Genomic DNA, 21,485 nt, shown 5'->3' on the forward strand with positions numbered 1-21,485 from the left:
AGATTTATGGGAGGAGAGTATTTAAATGAATCATGCATGGTGAATTACTAAGGTTTGCGCTCGTCAATTTACTGGTAGTTTCACCATTATTTACTGCCCTAAAAAAGCATGTCTCAAACCAGATGCTAATGTGCGCTGCTCTTGGTAGATTGTGTTGGTCATTATGGAAATGATCCGGCTGCGTCTGTTCTTTAATTTGCGTGTCGTCAGTAACATGAGCAGAACTTTCCACTCCCATCGGCCCTTTCTAGGGATTGCCCTGTTTAGGGTAAATTCAGACGCTAATTTGCAAATTTGTTTAGTAAATCTGGCCCTAGAAATGGAAGTACTCAGTTATGTTTCACTGCAAGCATCAACTTCGTCTCAGATGTTTCTTCTCAAATATCTTAGGAGGAGAAAAAACTAATAAGATTGTTGATGAACATGAAGAGCATAGAGATATTAAATCAATGTGGATATCCATTCCCAAATGAAATTGATTGAAATATTGAGAAATAAGACATTTAACAGAAGAGATCTAATTTGTGATTTTATATGAAAAGCAAGCATTTCTTGTCAAACTCTATATTTTAATATTATTTATATATTATTATAATATTTATGAATATATCGAATTAGCTTTTTATGTTTTCAGATTTCATTTAAATTTTGTTTCAGTTTTAGTTTTTGAAAGGTTTGTGATTTTGTATCATTTTGTGTTTTTATATTAATAAAAAAATTATATATACAATAGCTATAATTTATTTAAATGTTTTAAATAACAGTTTTAGTAGATTTTATACTTCTGCATAAACTTATTTCAGTTAGTTGTCAAGGCAAAATTTTCAATTACATGTAAGTTTTTTAACTTTAAGGTTTCCATCTAAAATGTATATTTTATTTTATTTCAGCTATATTTTAATTACCACAGTAAAAAAAAAAAAAGTTTTAGTTATAGTGACTAATAACGACACTATTAGGGATACTTCAGGATTTAGTATTAAGCTTTGTATTAGTAGAAAACCTGTAGTATTTTCGAATTACCGTGCTTTCCACCCTCATATCCCCCTGAGATGAGAGATTTATGTATTTTTTGTCTGGAAAAAATCCTCCGATGACGCAAAAATCGTCATTTTGCGTCATCGGAGGATTTTCTGGCCAGAGGCTAAAGACTACAGGCAGTAGAAGGCGTTGTTCCGCATGTTTTCAACCCGCCCATAGAGAGAGGGATCTCACTCACAGAATGTACACAGTGTCAGCCAACTTTCTTTGGAAGCTAAGCTAGCAGGCTCTTGTTCTGCGGAGAAAGCTGAATAGTAGGAGAAAGATGAGTAAGTAACCATCCTCCTTTTCCCGGACTTGTCCGGCGGGCGAGATCGTTCAAAATGTCCGGGATTCAGCTTTTGCGTTCTGCGGTCGCCATTCATTGTTTACATGCACACCTTTCAATCTAACTGAATTCATTCCGATTGGTGAATCTGAATGTAGTGTTTACATGAACGCTAAACAAGTGATCGGTTGATGTGTGTTTTACCATTGCTAAGAAAATTCCCGCTCCTCCGTGAGAGATGCGAGACCCGGCGCGTCTCAGTAATGACGCCACCGGCCTCGCGCTGTTCTCCCGCGGCCGTCAGCCTCGTCCTGCTCGCCACAGTAAACATGATGAATGGCGACTGTAGAACGCAAAAGCCGAATCCCGGACATTTTGGGCGATCTGTAAATCCCTGGCAAACTCATCACGTAGACTAGCTAGCCTTGTTGTTTGTTTTCAACTGCGCTCCCTTACCGGTAGGCGTGGCCTCCTAAGGCAGCGAAGCAAGTGCATTCTGGGAGTTGTTGTCTTTTATCCACATAAGCCAAAAATACATTTTCTGGGTTTTCTCAGTCTAGAAAGCTCAAAATTAAAAAATTTCTTCACATTTCTTCTACTTAAATTACCTATTTTAAATACACATTCATCTTCCCAGAGGTGAAGTATCCCTTTAAGGAACTTCAGGAGAAACGCATTAAGTCTCCTGAGCAATAAAAGAGCAAACTTTGAGCAATTTGATTCGGTATCGTGAAACATATGAGCACCATTCAAGAGCCATCCTAAACTCTAGAGGAGACGTATGTGAGATTATTGGGTGTTTTTCCCAGGAGGAACATCTGAGAAGCAGAACACTCCCATTTGTAATCCAATTGTTGTCTAGGAAAAACATTTTAGACACTAGAGATTTCATTAGTGATTTTTTCTTTCAAACACACACACACACACACACACACACACACACACACACACACACACACACACACACACACACACACACACACACACACACACACTAATGCTGATTTATAACACAACAGTGCTCTCTCTCTCTCTCTCTCTCTCTCTCTCTCTCTTTAAATATAATTTTACAGATATTCAGATTTTTCTAAATCCAGAGCACATTGTCCATACTCACTCACCCTTGTTTTTCTTTCTATTGTCTCTTTCTAAATGGCCTTATTCCATCACAGAGTAGCTCTGTGTCCAAAACAAAGTTTGAACTGCTCTCCCTCCTCTCAGTCAGAATACTAAACAGCGAGACAGAGCCGCATTGTGCTCGTGTTTCACGCAGTGATGGGTTGCATGGAGGATAGTGGGTTGCCCCCTCATTTCCCCTCATTAACACAGCATCTCTCTCTCTCTTGACGTAACAGTGTTCGTATGACTGCCGGCTAGTCATCTGCGGAGAGATAAACCCCCCAATATAGCAGCACTGAGTCATAATACAGCATGAGCTAAAATAACCTGGATGCAGAAACTGTCTTTGTTTCTGCTGCAAAACCACCTCAGGGACAGAACCGGCACTGAACTCATGTTTCTTTTAAAGCGGCATATTAAAGGAGGTACAAAACAGCTGCTTTGGATATCACAGGAGACTGTGAGGAGGTCATGCTCGCTGCTTATGAGATGATGGAATGATAGACACTGAGAGAGAAACAGAAAAACTGAATGCAATTCATTTGAAATCAAACTAATTCAAACTCCACACCGAGCCGCAGGACGGGTATGGGACGTAAAAAGACACATTAAAACAAGCCATCTATCCCAAAGTATGAGCAGCAGTAATGATGATGCTTGCCTTAGCAAACAATAAAAACTGATGTCTTTATTGTTTGTACACTCTTAAAAATAAAGGTTCTTTATTGGCATCTTTGGAGCCTTTAACAGTCCATTTCACAGAAAGTTTCACAGAACGGGGAACCTCTGCAAATTTCCAAAGCACAACGACACAAGTTATTCTCCAGTGTCACTGTTTCTGGAATCTCTGAAAAGCCTCCATTGTAGTCTTGAGTTTCTTCTGGGAACGAACACGTCACAATATTCCTCATTTAAATAATTAATACGCAGAATAAAGGGGCGGGGCCTGTTGAGTTAGTTAGTAGTGTGTTGAAACTCGAGGTTATGGTAAGGGGAGGGACACTTCCCAAACATGATTGAAGTGCTTGACCAATCGCACCACACTGGTCCAGCCGACCAATCAGAGAACATTGTGCTTTTCAGAAGGAGGAGCTTCATAGAGACAGGAACTAAACAGAGCGTTACTGACAGACTGGGAAGAGAGGAGCTGAATGAGAATATGGAGAATATGAGGAAAATAATGTGTGTTATGAACATTCAAGCAGGACAACCTCTTCTTGTAGAGCCCAAAAACAAGACTTTGAAAAAGGTCATAATAGGTCTCCTTTAATGTTTTTGCAATGTTTGTCATGCTAATGAAGTGTTTTGAAAGGAGAGAGAGTTTGGCAGCAGTGTGAGAGTCCGGCTCATAGATATTCCCCCCACGACCAGGGCGTTTCAATAGAGAGCCCACTGAAGGGCTGGTGAGGGCGATACATCACAGAGAAATGAAGCAGAAAGTAAAAACAAAAAAATGGTAAATAAAATATTAGATTGATTGAAGCAAATATTTCGATGAATCTCACGAAACCTCTCAGAAACATGTCGGGTCCAATTTGACCACAAAATCAATAGGAAAAAACAAGAAAATATATTTTGCTTAAAGAAAATAAAGCATGTATTTATGAGCTTTTTGATATTTTATTTTGTAAAATAAGTTTGCCCACCCTGCAGATTATTAAAGGAGCATCAGCAATTTACTTATGGATGCAATTCACATAAAAACTGCAGCCCTTCCCCTTCAGTCAGTTATTGTTTAGAACCATATTTTTACATTGCGACATTATTTTCAAGGTCAAGTCTATAGAGTTCTATATAGAACCCTAGGGTTCTTTACTCAATTTGAAAGAACTCTTTATGCCAAAAAAGAGAGAAATGTTTTAAATTATTGCATAATACTTTCATGTTCATGTTTTAGTTTTAATGAGGACATTTTTCTAGTGATAAAGTAGGTTACGAGCTGCTTTATTCATAAAATGTAATACAAAAATTGAAAATGAATTACACTGGTTACACTTTATTTTGATGATCCACTACTGATATTCGTAACTTGTCAACTAACTCTCATTAGAGTATTATAGACTGTAGACTGTTAGGTTAGGGTTAGTTGTTTGAGTTTGGTGAGTAAGTGACTAAGTTGACATGTAGTTGCAAAGTTACTTACAGTAGGTAGAATGTCCGTCGGGGGGAGCATTGAAAAAAGTGTTAGCTAATATTAAGCAGACAGTCTACTAATAATCTACTGAGAAATTGCAAAATAGTTTGCAAAGTTACTTATAGTTAGTAGAATGTCTAAAGTGGCCCATTGAAATAAAGTGTTACCAAATTATTTAATTAAATCTAAATCTATAAAATCATCTCATGATGGGAACCCCTAAACGGTGTGACAAAACACTTTAAAGTTTTATATGGAATCTTTTGTAGCATCACAGAATGCAAAAATAATAGTAAAATGTGAATTCCCAAACACTCGGCTTGCCTTCCATTGAAAGACTGTCATTAACTGTCATGAAGCAAGATATCAGGCTTCAGAATATAAATTCTTACATTTTTCAATTTTCAATTTGGGACCTGGACAGGGGATTCACCATAATGCATCCTCTCTCCCTCTCTCTTCTGTCACACATACAAACATCCCCACGTGCGCAGTGATTCATCCATTTAGCTGTTTCAGCAAGTGCACTCACATGCCAAAGCCAGTGCGCACTGACCACAGCACACATATTTACACACACACACACACACACACACTGATGCAGCATTTCTTTTCAGGCTATTCTCAAACAGATGGAGAAGTTCACTCTTACATAAGCAAGTTATGTGCAACTATTCAAACTAGCACTGATAGAGCACTTAAAGCCATGGCGAAGGCTAAACATAATTCTTTATTCTACCAAACTGCTTTCCGGAAACACTCTTCCATGGCTCATTTCAGCCGCTGACCTTGAGCCATCTGATAAATATGTGCCTGCTTGTGTAGAAATGAGGAACTTGAGGCCTTTTCCTTTTTATGCCCCTAAACTCACTACAGACTCATTAAATCCAACCCGGAAACATTTTTCTTTTCAAGAGCTTTTACTTAACTAGTTTCCATTTTGTATCTTACTGGATCTAAGTACTGATGTATCTTCTTGTTATACTTCTGCTTTTCTATACTTTTGTACTCCATGCCATGAGAAGCCGCGCTTGTTAAAATGTATTATTGCTCATTTAATTATTAAGAAAACAGAAAAACAATGCATTAACCACACATTAAATGTTGCTGTGTGATGTTGAAAAGCAGCATTATCCATTCATATTAAAGACACAAGAATAAATATCAACAGATTCTGTTACATGTTGTCAACTGCCACAGAAAATCATCTTAAAACAGCACGGATTTAAAATATGCAACTATTCTGAACTGTTCTGAAATTATAATCAACAATACTTACGTTACACGTGTTGACATAATACGCATTCGGATGAGATGGAACTTATCCAGATGAAATCTCATTCCTACCCTCAGATATCAGAGCCGCTGTTCAAATGAAAGCTACAGGCCCGGCGTGCATCACTGAGCATGTCAGTATACATTTGCTGTGTGCTTTTAAAACGCACCGTGACATTTTACATTGCTGAATCTCGACTTGTAACTCAATTTAACCTTTCAAGTACAGAAAAACAATACTTAAACAGCATCTTGGAAACTGTGATGGGAGAAAGCTGAGATGCTTTCAATCTGAATAATTATTTTTAATGCATTTCATTTTAAACCAGGTTCCTATTTACTTCTTAAGGTCATCTAAGATGCATTTTCATCGATCTGATCACAAGTGGACGACACTAAATACAGGTGTAAACAGTGTCTGAAACGTTTTGAGCTTGTCCATCTTTGACCACTTCCAGAGGTAGTCAAAAACGCGTTAGACCGGATTGCTATTGTAGAGTAGACGCTCATGTGGTTGAATGTGAACATCCAAAAGGCCATGATTGTAATGGGATGTGTTGTGAGAAAGCTCACAGAAACAAGGTATTCAATCTTTGGTGCGTTGAACCATAACACTTCGAACGAAATCGCAGTTGCCAAAAGTAATGCAATTAGTAAGTAAGTAAGCAATTACAGTAATTTAATTATATTTCCTTTGAAAACATAAAGTAAGGGATTACTCTTAATTTTTCTGTAATTAATTAGTTACTTCTGATGTAATTGCATTAAATACTGTATATATAATAGAACAATTCTAAATAAAACAATAGTGGATTTAACATCATAATTTAAAGTGTAATATAATGTTAAAATGTGGAAGGCAGTGTCACTGAAAAGTGGAGTCAATTAGATATTTTTAATTTATTATATTTTATTATTTATTCAAAACAGAAGCCATGGAGCATTACATCATATCCTGCTGCCCATATTGCAGGGTCTGAAATAATTTTGCACACTTAAAATATGCGTGACTGCCCTTTGAGCCTGTACACATTGATACACCCCATAGTTATTTGTCCCTTCACTGGACTGTTTATATATTCAATCATTTCCTTTGGCAGCTTCTGCAGTGTTTACAAAACAAGAACAAGCAGCTAATGTCTCATGTGAGCATGTCCTGGCTTGATTTCAGGTCATTTAAATGAGAAGCGGTTTCCTCTGATTCTGCTGAGGCTTCTGGGAAAAATCCTGATGTTTCTTCATTAATTCTTATAACATGGATGTGTCCACATGAAGCATAATCTTGTCTGCTGTCAAGAGTGCGTTATACTTGAATAGCATCTAATGACAGAAGAGAGTCTGATAACAGGAGTGTCTGATCCTAGAAGAGCGCCTGATGACACAAGAGCGTTTGATGCTTGAAGAGTGTCTGATGACACAAGAGTGTCTGATGACGGAAGAGTGTCTGATGACACAAGAGTGTCTGATGACGGAAGAGTGTCTGATGCCAGAAGAGTGTCTGATGACGGAAGAGTGTCTGATGACGGAAGAGTGTCTGATGCCAGAAGAGTGTCTGATGCCAGAAGAGTGTCTGATGACGGAAGAGTGTCTGATGCCAGAAGAGTGTCTGATGCCAGAAGAGTGTCTGATGCTTTAGAGTGTCTGATGACGGAAGAGTGTCTGATGCCAGAAGAGTGTCTGATGCCAGAAGAGTGTCTGATGCTTTAGAGTGTCTGATGACGGAAGAGTGTCTGATGACGGAAGAGTGTCTGATGCTTGAAGAGTATCTGATGATGGAAGTGTCTGATGACGGAAGAGTGTCTGATGCTTTAGAGTGTCTGATGACGGAAGAGTGTCTGATGCTTGAAGAGTATCTGATGATGGAAGTGTCTGATGACGGAAGAGTGTCTGATGCTTGAAGAGTGTCTGATGACGGAAGTGTCTGATGAAGGAAGAGTGTCTGATGACTAAAAAAGTGTCTGATGACAAAAGAGTGTCTGATGCTTGAAGAGTGTATGATGACGGAAGTGTCTGATGACGGAAGAGTGTCTGATGCTTTAGAGTGTTTGATGACGGAAGAGTGTCTGATGCTTGAAGAGTGTATGATGACGGAAGTGTCTGATGACGGAAGAGTGTCTGATGCTTGAAGAGTGTCTGATGACGGAAGTGTCTGATGACGGAAGAGTGTCTGATGACGGAAGAGTGTCTGATGACGGAAGAGTGTCTGATGGTTTAGAGTGTCTGATGACGGAAGAGTGTCTGATGACACAAGAGTGTCTGATGACAAAAGAGTGTCTGATGCTTGAAGAGTGTCTGATGACGGAAGTGTCTGATGCTTGAAGAGAGTCTGATGACACAAGAGTGTCTGATGCCAGAAGAGTGTCTGATGACAGAAGAGTGTCTGATGACGGAGAGTGTCTGATGACAAAAGAGTGTCTGATGACGGAAGAGTGTCTGATGCTTGAAGAGAGTCTGATGACACAAGAGTGTCTGATGCCAGAAGAGTGTCTGATGACAGAAGAGTGTCTGATGACGGAGAGTGTCTGATGACAAAAGAGTGTCTGATGCTTTAGAGTGTCTGATGTCTGATGCTTGAAGAGTGTCTGATGACGGAAGAGTGTCTGATGACAAAAGAGTGTCTGATGCTTTAGAGTGTCTGATGACGGAAGAGTGTCTGATGCCAGAAGAGTGTCTGATGACGGAAGAGTGTCTGATGCCAGAAGAGTGTCTGATGACGGAAGAGTGTCTGATGCTTTAGAGTGTCTGATGACAAAAGAGTGTCTGATGCTTTAGAGTGTCTGATGAAGGAAGAGTTTCTGATGACAAAAGAGTGTCTGATGCTTTAGAGTGTCTGATGCTTTAGAGTGTCTGATGACGGAAGAGTGTCTGATGCTTTAGAGTGTCTGATGACGGAAGAGTGTCTGATGCTTTAGAGTGTCTGATGACGGAAGAGTGTCTGATGCTTTAGAGTGTCTGATGACGGAAGAGTGTCTGATGCCAGAAGAGTGTCTGATGCTTTAGAGTGTCTGATGACAAAAGAGTGTCTGATGACAAAAGAGTGTCTGATGACAAAAGAGTGTCTGATGCTTTAGAGTGTCTGATGACAAAAGAGTGTCTGATGCTTTAGAGTGTCTGATGAAGGAAGAGTGTCTGATGCTTGAAGAGTGTATGATGACGGAAGTGTCTGATGACGGAAGAGTGTCTGATGACAAAAGAGTGTCTGATGCTTTAGAGTGTCTGATGACAGATGAGTGTCTGATAACAGGAGCGTCTGATCCTAGAAGAGTGCCTGATGACTGAAGTGTCTGATGACGGCAGAGTGTCTGATGGCGGGAGAGTGTCTGATGAAGGAAGAGTGTGTGATGATGGGAGAGTGTCTTATGAAGGAAGAGTATCTGATGAAGGAAGAGTGTCTTATGAAGGAAGAGTGTTTGATGACGGAAGAGTGTCTGATGACGGAAGAGTGTCTGATGCTTTAGAGTGTCTGATGACAGATGAGTGTCTGATAACAGGAGCGTCTGATCCTAGAAGAGTGCCTGATGACTGAAGTGTCTGATGACGGCAGAGTGTCTGATGGCGGGAGAGTGTCTGATGAAGGAAGAGTGTGTGATGATGGGAGAGTGTCTTATGAAGGAAGAGTATCTGATGAAGGAAGAGTGTCTTATGAAGGAAGAGTGTTTGATGACGGAAGAGTGTGTGATGAAGGAAGAGTGTCTGATGCATAACATCTGATGATGGAAGTGCATATGATGAAAGAAAAATGTCTGATGATGGAAGAACGTCTGATGCTTGAAAATCTGATGATGGAAGAGTGGCTAAAATATTACAGCATCTGATCCTTAAAGAACATCTGATGCAGAGGAGCAGTAACACTTTATCATAAGGTTTTTTGTTAACATTTGTCAACTATATTAGTTAACATAAACTAACCATGAACAATACATCAAAAGCATTTATTAATCTTAATGTTAATAGCAACATTTCCTACATTGTTATTAAAATCAAAAGTTGTATCTTGTTAATTTTATTTATTAGACCTGAACTCACATGAACAAACAATGAACAATTGTATTTTTATTAACTAACGTAAACAAAGATTAATACAGCCTCTAACAAATGTATTACTCATTATACTATAAGTTAATGTTAACTAACATTAACTTATGTAACCTTAAAGCTTCACTGTGTAGGATTTTCTCCCATCTAGCGGTGACATTTTTTATGACTACCAACTGAATATTACTTTCTAGCCCCTCCCATTCCGAGGGCGTTTTAACTCCTACGGTGGCCGTATTATTTCAAATCTACCGGCAGTCGCGAGTAATCTCCCCCTCGCATTCGTCACAGTGCCACTGAGTGTAAAAACGCGAAAGGCGAAGCTTGAATTTCCAGGTATGTCCCTCTTTGGCTAATGTATTTTCAAGATGGAGGCGCAACATGGCTGCCGCCATTCGAGTGACTCGCTCGTATGTATTCTAAATGGCAGATTCTACGCTTACGAGAATACTTGATTAGTTGGTAGAAGTAATTACACATTAAAGAGCACATATCATTTTGAAAGAACAAAGTGTTTTTTGCTAAGAATCAACTTTAATGTAAAGTATTACTAGAGGAGCACATAATGACAGAAGACTGTCTGATGACAGAGAGTGAGCGTTTCAGGCAACAATTTTGATTAATTCATGTTGAGTTCCACTTTTTTGACATCAAGCAATTAAGCTGATTTTCCTAAACTGCTGGTAGACCAGGATCAAAGGAACATTATGTCGCTGTTTTTATATTCACTTTGTGCTTGTATATAATTTCTGAGACCGGAAACATTACGCAACAGTGGTGAGAAAAGCCAAGGGATTCACATTAACATGCAGGGCTGTAATCACCAGGAAAATAGAATAACATTTGCATATGCTAAACATAGATTATTGTTATTAAAAGAGAGAGAGGACACTGTGAACCTACAACACAGACACTGTAAAAGAACATCAAACAGACGAGCTGCCCCCAGAATTCATAGCGACGATCTCCATGTGCCCTTCTATCACAACTACAAGTGTCAGGGTCCTGCTATATTTAGGATACTTAATTAATGCTCATTAACAGGATTAATGCAAAGGTTGAAGTCATTACACTGTACAATTCAACACTAAATCTTCACAGCCACCCCACAGATGAAACAGATGAGTAATTATTGTGTCAGTGAACTGATTAAAGAGAACACAGATCCTCGATTTCATCTCATATTAATAGAGGTTTTAATATTTGATGTTTAATGTGAATGAATGGGATTCTGTATGAGGAACCTGCCAGCAACATGAGAGAGGAAACGACTGTAGATACGCAGAGCAGAGAAAACTGAAAAAAGAATAATGAGAATGATGAATAATGAGAATAAATGATGGAATAAAAGAGGATTACTTTAAAAATGTACGCATACAAATAAAATATACCATAAAATCTCAACCAAGATTTAATATTTCCACCATACGTGTGTTATTTTGAAATATGCAAACCATGAAACAAATACATATAAAATAATAATTAAAAAATAATAATATTAAATGTAAATTCTATCTATCTATCTATCTATCTATCTATCTATCTATCTATCTATCTATCTATCTATCTATCTATCTATCTATCTATCTATCTATCTATCTATCTATCTATCTATCTATCTATCTATCTATCTATCTATCTATCTATCTATCTATATTTTTATATGTGTGTGAGTGTGTGTGTGTTTGCATTTTATATTGCAAATATTTGCATTTTAATAAGCATTAATTTGACTTTTACTCAAAACCTTATAGCCTAGTTACTGAGGAAAAAAAATCCCATTGTGACAACTTGTAGTTTAGTGAATCCTAAGATTTGTTCTTAACAAAGCACTTTATAAACCTGGGCATGAAATATACAGTAAGTCAGATGTCGCTTTTTACAAATCTTTTTCCTTGTGGCGTTGTTTTGTCAGGCTTTGATGTTCTTATGGGGGCAATTTCAAATCTCACACACACACAAATATACACACACACACACACACACACACACACACACGCACGCACGCACGCACGCACGCACGCACACACACACACACACACACACACACACACACACACACACACACACACACACACTTCTCTAGCTGTGAGCGCACAAGTCTGTGTGAATGCAATGTATCATTTTATATACAATAAAACCAGCATCGTGATTCTGAAGTTCAGGACAGAAAGAAGAAATGAACAGATTTATAGTTAATGGCACTGCTATTCTAACAAACTCACAAGATTCATTTAACTCCTGGGAAAAACCCAATTCTGCACTCGACACAATCTGATGCCAGACACACTGCAAGGCAGAGGTGAGAATTTAATTTTTGTGCATCATCTTGATTTACTGTGTTTAAAACGAGCTCCAGAGTCCAGACCTGACATGCAGCTGTTCGAGCAGATGTCGAGCAGTGAGGTGTTCGACTTCACTTGCAGGCCCTCTGAAATGATGCTTCATGAATTTTGCAAATGCTGATTTCGTAGTTTTATGCTCTACAGCGAACCTGCAATCACAAAAGCTGCTTAATCGACCTTGACAGCTTAACTGGGATTAGTAGATGTTGAGGAAAGACTTTCCTTTCTGCAGCCATCATCATTTTAGCATAGCCTTTCTCATATTCAGAATATTAGGATTAGTTGTTTAGTTCGGGAAAGTCAAATTACCAATGACTTCGATGTCTCTTAGAATGTGTTCACACTTGTAGTTCGGTTCTCTTGGTTCTTTTGGTCCGGACCAAAATATTATACATTTAGTCCTTGTTCGCTTTGCATTTACACTGTCATTTCCATGCGTGATTACACTGCATGCTCACTCTCGCTCGTATCCAAAGTAATTCATCACCACTCTCATCCCTCACATGTGTTTTGTTGAAGTTATGACATCATCATCGGCTAATACCCATGCATAGGTCGTTTTGTGTATACACAAAATAAATATATTTGAAATATATTTTCAGTATATATTTTGGAATATATGCAAATATTTGAAATTGGCTCAATAAATATATTTCACACTTAACATCATATATTTTTGTTATATTTCAGAATATATTTCAATGTATTTGGAATATATGCCACATATATTTTGACACTTTTGGGGACCCATACAGAAAAAAATACATTGAAATATATTCTGAAATATAACAGAAATATATGATGTTAAGTGTGAAATATATTTATTGGGCCAATTTCAAATATTTGCATATATTCCAAAATATATACTGAAAATATATTTCAAATATATTTATTTTGTGTATGGAGACTTTCAGACTGACGGCAGAAGGTCTGGACTCCATCGCAGCACTCATTGGCCAAGGACCGACCAGAGGCCGTCTGACTGACATGTAACGCAACCAATCACAGTTCGTTTTGTTCCGTGTCATGTCAAAAGTCAAAGTCCCTACGATAACAGAGCGGAGTGCATCTACTAAATTATTCATTCAAGAATGTTGTGCAAGTTTACTGCAACAATGGAGCCGCGAACTTCACATTCTTTTGAAAATCCAGCGTTTAATTGATCCAGATAAGCGTTCATTATCACAGTTGTAAACACTACTGCTTTCTTTTTCCATGAGGGGGTTTGGCATCATGATGGCTTTGTTTCCTGGTGTCTTGTTAAAGAACGCGACACACACGTCTCCCGGAAATCCTGGAGAATCAGATGACCACTTTGAAACTCTTGAAGTGTTTCCCGTTTTGTGTGCCATATGCATCAGACATTCAGACAACGGTCCGTGGTGTTACTTCCCGAACAAGTGCGCACTTGAGTCTGAGTCGCTTTCACATTCACACGGATCACGCCGCAGTTCCAGTGTAACTAAACTCAGATCACCTCCCACAGGTAGTCTCGGGTTTAGTACCCTTGTGCAGTCCTAGGTCCGCATAACTGCTTTCACATTAACAATTTTTCATGAGAACCATGCCCTGTTTTCAACGAATCTGCCAGTGTGAAAGCACCCTTAGTGTCTCAACACATGATGTTTTATTAACAAAGTTCGGGAGGAGCACGTTCAAATAATCAAGTAATCAATCAACTCATCAAACAATTACCATGTCTACCCTATCAGCATGAGAGGAAGCATATATATATTCACTCTGTCAACTCATCTAACTTCCTTGACAGTTTTCAGCATCCCTCCACCACCCCGACTCCTCACTCTTGGCTTGTTCTTTCACAGCCAGGAATACAGGGGGAGTACTCTGGGTTCGGGCCGAATACCGAGCCCGGAGACCTCTCCTCGGACAGCACGCCAAATATGCATTTATTCTATCTGACTTATTTGTAAGTGTGAACTCGTGAAATGATAAATGACAACAAATGACACTTGACCTTTATGAAACAGTGTAGCAGTGCATTGCATTGAATTACAAAATGCATTAACATGGATGCTTTCAAATGTCCACAACATGTCTACTGAAATGTAAAGTACTCCAAAATGATTTCTGTCCCACTGATCGGATTAATTTGTAATGCTGTGGATGTCATTACCACCCGTATCAGCAGCCAAGCTGGGCCAAAGCTCACAAATGCGCAATACCACCCACAGGCTTCAGTCTGAACCTCAGATCAAACACACACACACACACACACACACACACACACACACACACACACACACACACACTGCAGGCGGAGAAAAAAAAAGAAAGAACTGATGAAAGAAAGAAAGATTCTTTTCAAAGAATAAAGGTTGCTCATTTACACCTGAAAAGGAACAAACAGTTCCAAGCCACTGGCGTCTTGTGGAGCTCCTGGAGTTTAATGCCATTTCATAATCATCTGAGTCCAAATATTCCCTGATTCCCTGTTTTTCCCTGAAACAGCACCATGTGAGTCAGAGGAATCAAGTTTGTAAACATGTACGGGATCACATTATATGTACTGTTATATGTACACATTATACGCTTCTGATTATTAAATACTGCACAGTCCTATACTGCAAACTATTTGTAAGAATATTATGTTACTGTATGCATGATAAACAGTGGCAATATTTCCGCATTACTTTTTTTTTGTGCCAGTTTAATTTAGCTAAAAGGTGGGAAGTTATCTTGGAAATCGGTTATTTATTTTTATTTTAATACAGTTTTGTGTGCCTACTGTATGTTTTACCCTTTACCTTTTGGCAATCCAATTAAGTCTCGAATGAGATTAAAAATTGCAGTTGATTGGAAAGAAAGTTCAAGTACAGTGCACTGCATTGTGGGATATAGTATTTCATGCCTTGTGCTCTGGTTGTATTGAAGTATACAATGCATACATACAATGTACACAGTATAGTAGAAGAATGCTATTCTAAACATAGCCTAAGTGTTGTTGGACTAAGAAAACAGAAAAAACTGCACATTGCCCAAAAAGTATCATGTGTCAGTCTAAATCATATCTGACTGTAATGAACTGATTCAAATTACAGATGGTTCTTCACAACCGGCTGTAGTCGAGCTTTGGCAAGAAAAACACAAATCCCTTAAGCTGTGACTCGAGGCCAATGATGATAAACAGAATCAAATTACAACACTGTGCATGGATCAGGCCTGTGATATTTGGCAGGCTGACTCATTTACATAATGCATTATTTTCACAATAATGCACAATTATGAAAAAAGGCCATGTTGGTCAACAGGGCGCATTAGATCATAAAATGCCATAATCAGATGAAATTATGTTGGAGAAGTATGCGTGAGAAGCTTTGCTCCCAGGGGCTTTCAGGATATCAGTGCTGAAGATATCAGGGGTTCATTAATGAATATCTGTGGAGAGGGATATTATGATAAATGAAATATCCTTTTTAAATCCTCATTGATGACAAGATTAGAATTCTTATCTGAAATTAACCAATAGAGTGTAAAAGTGGACGCCTCGGTTCCTGGAAGTGTTTTCTCTTTCATTTTCTTCCCTAGGCTTTTCAATCAAATTTACCATTAAAAAGTTCCATGAACTAAACCAACCACAACATAAAATTTGATTTGAAAATAGTGAAAAACACAAAGTCTTTTCTTGAGGGAATCAGATACAATTCCAGGAAGCATTGCGAATGAAATCACCTGGAATAATTCTACAATTTAAAGTATATAAACACCATTGACATTCAATGCAAAATATTCCAATATATACACATCAGATTGTAAGGATACATCATTCACAATGCATCATGGGAGTTAATACTGAGCAGATTTTGCATAAGGATTATGGAAAACTGAGTTATTTGCGTTAAAAAAACGGATTGATTTATGTCTTGAGCAGCATATATCATCACATCACAGTCCAAGAGCTCATGGTAAATCGGTTTTGAAAGGTTCATGTATCACTGCTAGAATCTATTTCTCTGTGGAGAAAATTATTACAATTTTGACTTCCAGAATCCGATGGTTGAGCTCTATGCCTGAAGGGGTCCCTAAACAAAACAAATCAGAGCGGTTTTCTTAGAGAGAACTGTTGGATGTTGGATATTCAGTTGTGTCTGTAAACACCAGTGTTGTATTTTAGGGTGTAATAATCCTATAATGACGGTCCACTGAAGTTTAGCACTGGTAGGTGAAGGTTCTCCAGCCATATGTTAGCTGTGTCAGCCAGACTGTGATTGGTGTTGGATCTGCAGTCGAGCACAGATGCATCTGTCACGGCCAGTACGGCTCTTCTCTTCCTCTCCAGGTCTCTCTGCTCTCGTTTGTTCTCTCACTGTCTGTCTATCTCTCCCTCTGTTCATTTCCTTTCCCCCGCCCTACTCTTCCTCCATCTTGTCCGCCCACTCATTCATTCTCTCCCCCACAGCACATCTTGCTCTCCCTCTCAGCTCTTTCTAGTCTCTTCCTCTCCCCCCTTTCTGTTTGGCATTCACCATGAATCCATGTTCTGCATGTGTATGCATGTGCAGAGGAGAGGTTTGTAAACATGTTTGGGGTCACATTATATGTACTGTTAAAGGTTTTGATTATTACATACTGCACAGACAGAAGAAGAGAGATGCGATGAGACCAGAGGGGGTGAGAAGAGACGAGAGGGGGTGAGAAGAGACGAGAGGGGGTGAGATGAGATGAGGCGAGAGGGGATGAGAGGGGGAGAGATGAGATGAGAGGGGGTAAGATGAGACGAGAGGGGATGAAACGAGATGAGATGAGATGAGATAAGATGAGAGGGGATGAGATGAGATGAGAGGGTGTGAGATGAGATGAGATGAGATGAGATGAGATGAGATAAGATGAGAGGGGATGAGATGAGATGAGAGGGTGTGAGATGAGATGAGATGAGATGAGATAAGATGAGAGGGGATGAGATGAGATGAGAGGGGGTAAGATGAGACAAGAGGGGATGAAACGAGATGAGATGAGATAAGATGAGAGGGGATGAGATGAGACCAGAGGGGGTGAGATGAGATGAGAGGGGATGAGATGAGATGAGATGAGAGGGGGTGAGATGAGATGAGAGGGGATGAGAGGGGATGAGATGAGATGAGAGGGGGTGAGATGGGATGAGATGAGATGAGATAAGACCAGAGGGGGTGAGATGAGATGAGAGGGGATGAGATGAGATGAGAGGGGATGAGATGAGATGAGAGGGGATGAGATGAGATGAGAGAGGATGAGATGAGATGAGAGGGGATGAGATGAGATGAGAGGGGATGAGATGAGATGAGAGGGGGTGAGATGAGATGAGATGAGAGGGGATGAGATGAGATGAGAGGGGATGAGATGAGATGAGAGGGGATGAGATGAGATGAGAGGGGATGAGATGAGATGAGAGAGGATGAGATGAGATGAGAGGGGATGAGATGAGATGAGAGGGGATGAGATGAGATGAGAGGGGGTGAGATGAGATGAGATGAGAGGGGATGAGATGAGATGAGAGGGGATGAGATGAGATGAGAGGGGGTGAGATGAGATGAGAGGGGATGAGATGAGATGAGAGGGGATGAGATGAGATGAGAGGGGATGAGATGAGATGAGAGGGGATGAGATGAGATGAGATGAGATGAGATGAGACCAGAGGGGGTGAGAAGAGATGAGACCAGAGGGGGTGAGATGAGACGAGAGGGGGTGAGATGAGACGAGACGAGAGGGGATGAGATGAGATGAGGCGAGACAAGACGAGAGGGGATGAGATGAGGCGAGATGAGACGAGACGAGAGGGGATAAGATGAGATGAGACGAGATGAGAGGGGATGAGATGAGATGAGAGGGGATGAGATGAGATGAGAGGGGATGAGATGAGATGAGAGGGGATGAGATGAGATGAGAGGGGGTGAGACGAGACGAGAGGGGATGAGATGAGATGAGGCGAGACAAGACGAGAGGGGATGACATGAGACGAGAGGGGATGAGATGAGACGAGATGAGACGAGACAAGATGAGAGGGTATGAGATGAGACGAGATGAGACGAGATAAGATGAGACGGGGTGAGATGAGATGAGATGAGACCAGAGGGGGTGAGAAGAGATGAGACCAGAGGGGGTGAGATGAGACGAGAGGGGGTGAGATGAGACGAGACGAGAGGGGATAAGATGAGATGAGATGAGGCGAGACAAGACGAGAGGGGATGAGATGAGGCGAGATGAGACGAGACGAGAGGGGATAAGATGAGATGAGATGAGGCCAGACAAGACGAGAGGGGATGAGATGAGGCGAGATGAGACGAGACGAGAGGGGATAAGATGAGATGAGATGAGGCCAGACAAGAGGGGATGAGATGAGATGAGGAGATGATATGAAACCAGAGTAGAGGAAATGAGATGAGACATGATATAGTTGCATGAGATGAGATGAGACAAGACTTAACTAAATGAGATGAAAGGCGATTAGATGAGACGAGATAAGATAAGACAAGAAGAGATGTGATGAGGAGATGAAGCAAGAGCTCCTTCAAAGTCAAGCGACTGTGACTGTGAATGATTTTCCTCTAGCTGTCTGTTGTCTGTTAGTAAATGTTGGTAGTCTGTTAGCTGAGTGAAACAATCTTTTAGTGAACAAACACACACTGACACAAATACACCAACAGCTTAACAACTTAAAGCGTGCACATTCATCAATGTTCCGTTGGGTAGCTCAGAGTTGCTGTTAATGAGGCCCAGTAATTTCCCAGCATGCCATGCAGCGGTACAAGCCCTTGGCCTCGCTGCAGACTGCAGGCGCTACAGACACACACACACACACACACACACACACACACACACACACACACACACACACACACACACACACACACACACACACACACACACACACACACACACACACACACACACACACACACACACACACACCTGAAATAAACCATCAGCTAATGAGCTTGACACAGTCCAACAGAAATAACATCAGACTGGACTGTGTGTGGAGGTCAGGCTACTGTCAGCCATCAGTCAGACTCAACTCATGGCAAAGTTCTTTTTCAGTCTTTGCTTAGAGGTAAAAATAAGTTTAAAATTTAAAATTATAAAGTGTTACCGTTCACTAACACACTGTAAAACCCAACAAGTTAACTCAACTCAAACCGATTGAGGAAACTGATTGCGGCAAACCATTTAAGTTTAAAAATAAATACATATGAGTATTGTCAACTTATATATATACGTTCACAATACTCATTTGTATTTATTTTTAAATTTAAATGGTTTGCCGCAATCAGTTTCCTCAATCGGTTTGAGTTGAGTTAACTTGTTGGGTTTTACAGTGTGTTAGTGAACGGTAACACTTTATAATAATGTTCAGTTGTAAGTCATTTATAAGTGATTAGTTAATGATGAACGAATCATTTACAAAACATTCATAAATGAGTAGCAAGTGACATACTAACATTTTATGTATGTTTTGTAAATTGTGTTACAAGTAATTTACAATTGATTAGTTAATGATTGACTAATCATTCATAAATGATTAATTAGTGATATGTTCATTATATGTTTTGTAGATTCAGTTAGAAGTCATTTACAATTGATTAGTTTATGATTAACTAATCATTTACTAAACATGACTATGCGTTTCATAAATGTTTAATAAATTATGTTAATTTTTTTTGCATGTTTTGCTCACATCAGGTGCACAGTGGTTAAAGACTCCATGTGTTTCAGAGAAGAAAGCTGTCTATACCCTCACCAGTCAGCACTTACACTACAGTGTTCAACACCTGTTATAGATGTGTAAACGCATGAATAAATCATTTACAAATGATGAAAATGATTTACAACACTTTCTGCATCCCCTAATCTAAAGTGTAAAATATTCATCACTTGTAAATGTGTTACATATACCTACAAATGATCTGTATGTGTATTCAAGGCATTTACAACACTTTTTGCACCCTCTAATTGCTACATATATACAAAAAACAAACATTTATTAAAAATTTATGAAACGCATATTCATGTTTTGTATATGACTATTTAATCATTAACTAATCAATTGTAAATTACTTATAACTGAATCTACAAAACATACACCCAATAATTAACATATCACTTATTAATCATTTATGAACGCATAGTCATGTTTCGTAAATAATTAGTTAATCGTTAACTAATCACATGTAAATGACTTGTAACGAAATTGACAAAACATACATAAAATGTTAGTATATCACTTGCTACTCATTTATGAATGTTCCGTAAATGACTAGTTCATCATTAGTTGTATCTCTGAGATTTAAATGAAAAACACAAAAATATGAATTGGTTAAATATTTTTTCCCAATATCTGCTTCTCTAACCTCTCTAAAAATGGTTTAGTCCAATCTAAAGTATTTATTAATTATTCAGTCAGTGACAAACATCAGATGGACCCAATAAAATTGTAAGTCCCACCTCAGTTCGTGAACAGAACCAATCAGAGTTGAGGCGGCAGTGCCTGAAGTTAAAGATGAACTTGGTGGGGGAGCAGGAGACTGACTGACTGAAAAATGTTGGGGAAAAGAAAACATAAATCAGGGTACCAGAAACGCCATGAAAAGAAGGAGGCCAGGAGAGTTGTTGTTCATGATTCTGAATATGTCAAATAAAGCAAGGAGACATTTTAATTGTTTATTAATAAACAAGAGTTTTCTGTGTCAGTGTCGGCTGCAAAGATGAAGTTGACGATGCTGACTCGTGATCTTCGTAGTTGTGAACGCGCCAGAGAGAAATGCCCATTTCATACGGATTACATAAGCAGAGAGCAGTCTGTTTTCTTTCGTTTTGAATTGTTCTGTTTAAAAGTAGACATTTCAATATAGATATATTTGTCAGGTCTGTGAGGCAAGTTGGCTACCTTATACTTGAGATTCGGTTCATTTATGAGACGAGCTCCAGTTCACGCGCCGGCGCCTCCGTGTAGTGATTATCTATTGTCTGCTATATTTACTTCTTATTTATAACCGTAAATCCAGGCAATTGGTTGATGAAACATTGATTAAAGTTAAGATACAATTAATACAAAACGAAATTCACTTCGTTTCTACTGTAAAGCAGCTCTCCAGTGTGTTCATGTTTTGGACTAAACAGAAGAAATGAAAAGGAGAAGATTTCCACGTCAATGAAGGCGGAGCCTCAGAGCTACACCCACCTATTATATCATCGTGCCAATGGTAGTTCAGAGGTGTTTACAAGCTGTTTCGAAGTCCTTAAACAAACTCAGAACTTCGTTTTGGCATGATTTTTG

General features: G+C 39.2%; 1 protein-coding gene across 1 annotated transcript in view; it reads right to left on the bottom strand.

Annotated features, from left to right (window-relative positions):
- The window catches only part of slc8a2b (solute carrier family 8 member 2b), a gene marked incomplete at its 3' end in the record, with an annotated part of 106,677 nt that overhangs the window by 26,973 nt on the left and 58,219 nt on the right, over positions 1 to 21,485 (bottom strand). The window lies entirely within an intron of this gene.

This window comes from Scardinius erythrophthalmus (genome assembly GCF_964197995.2).
Source record: "Scardinius erythrophthalmus genome assembly, chromosome: 7".
In the NCBI taxonomy this organism is placed as follows: domain Eukaryota; kingdom Metazoa; phylum Chordata; class Actinopteri; order Cypriniformes; family Leuciscidae; genus Scardinius; species Scardinius erythrophthalmus.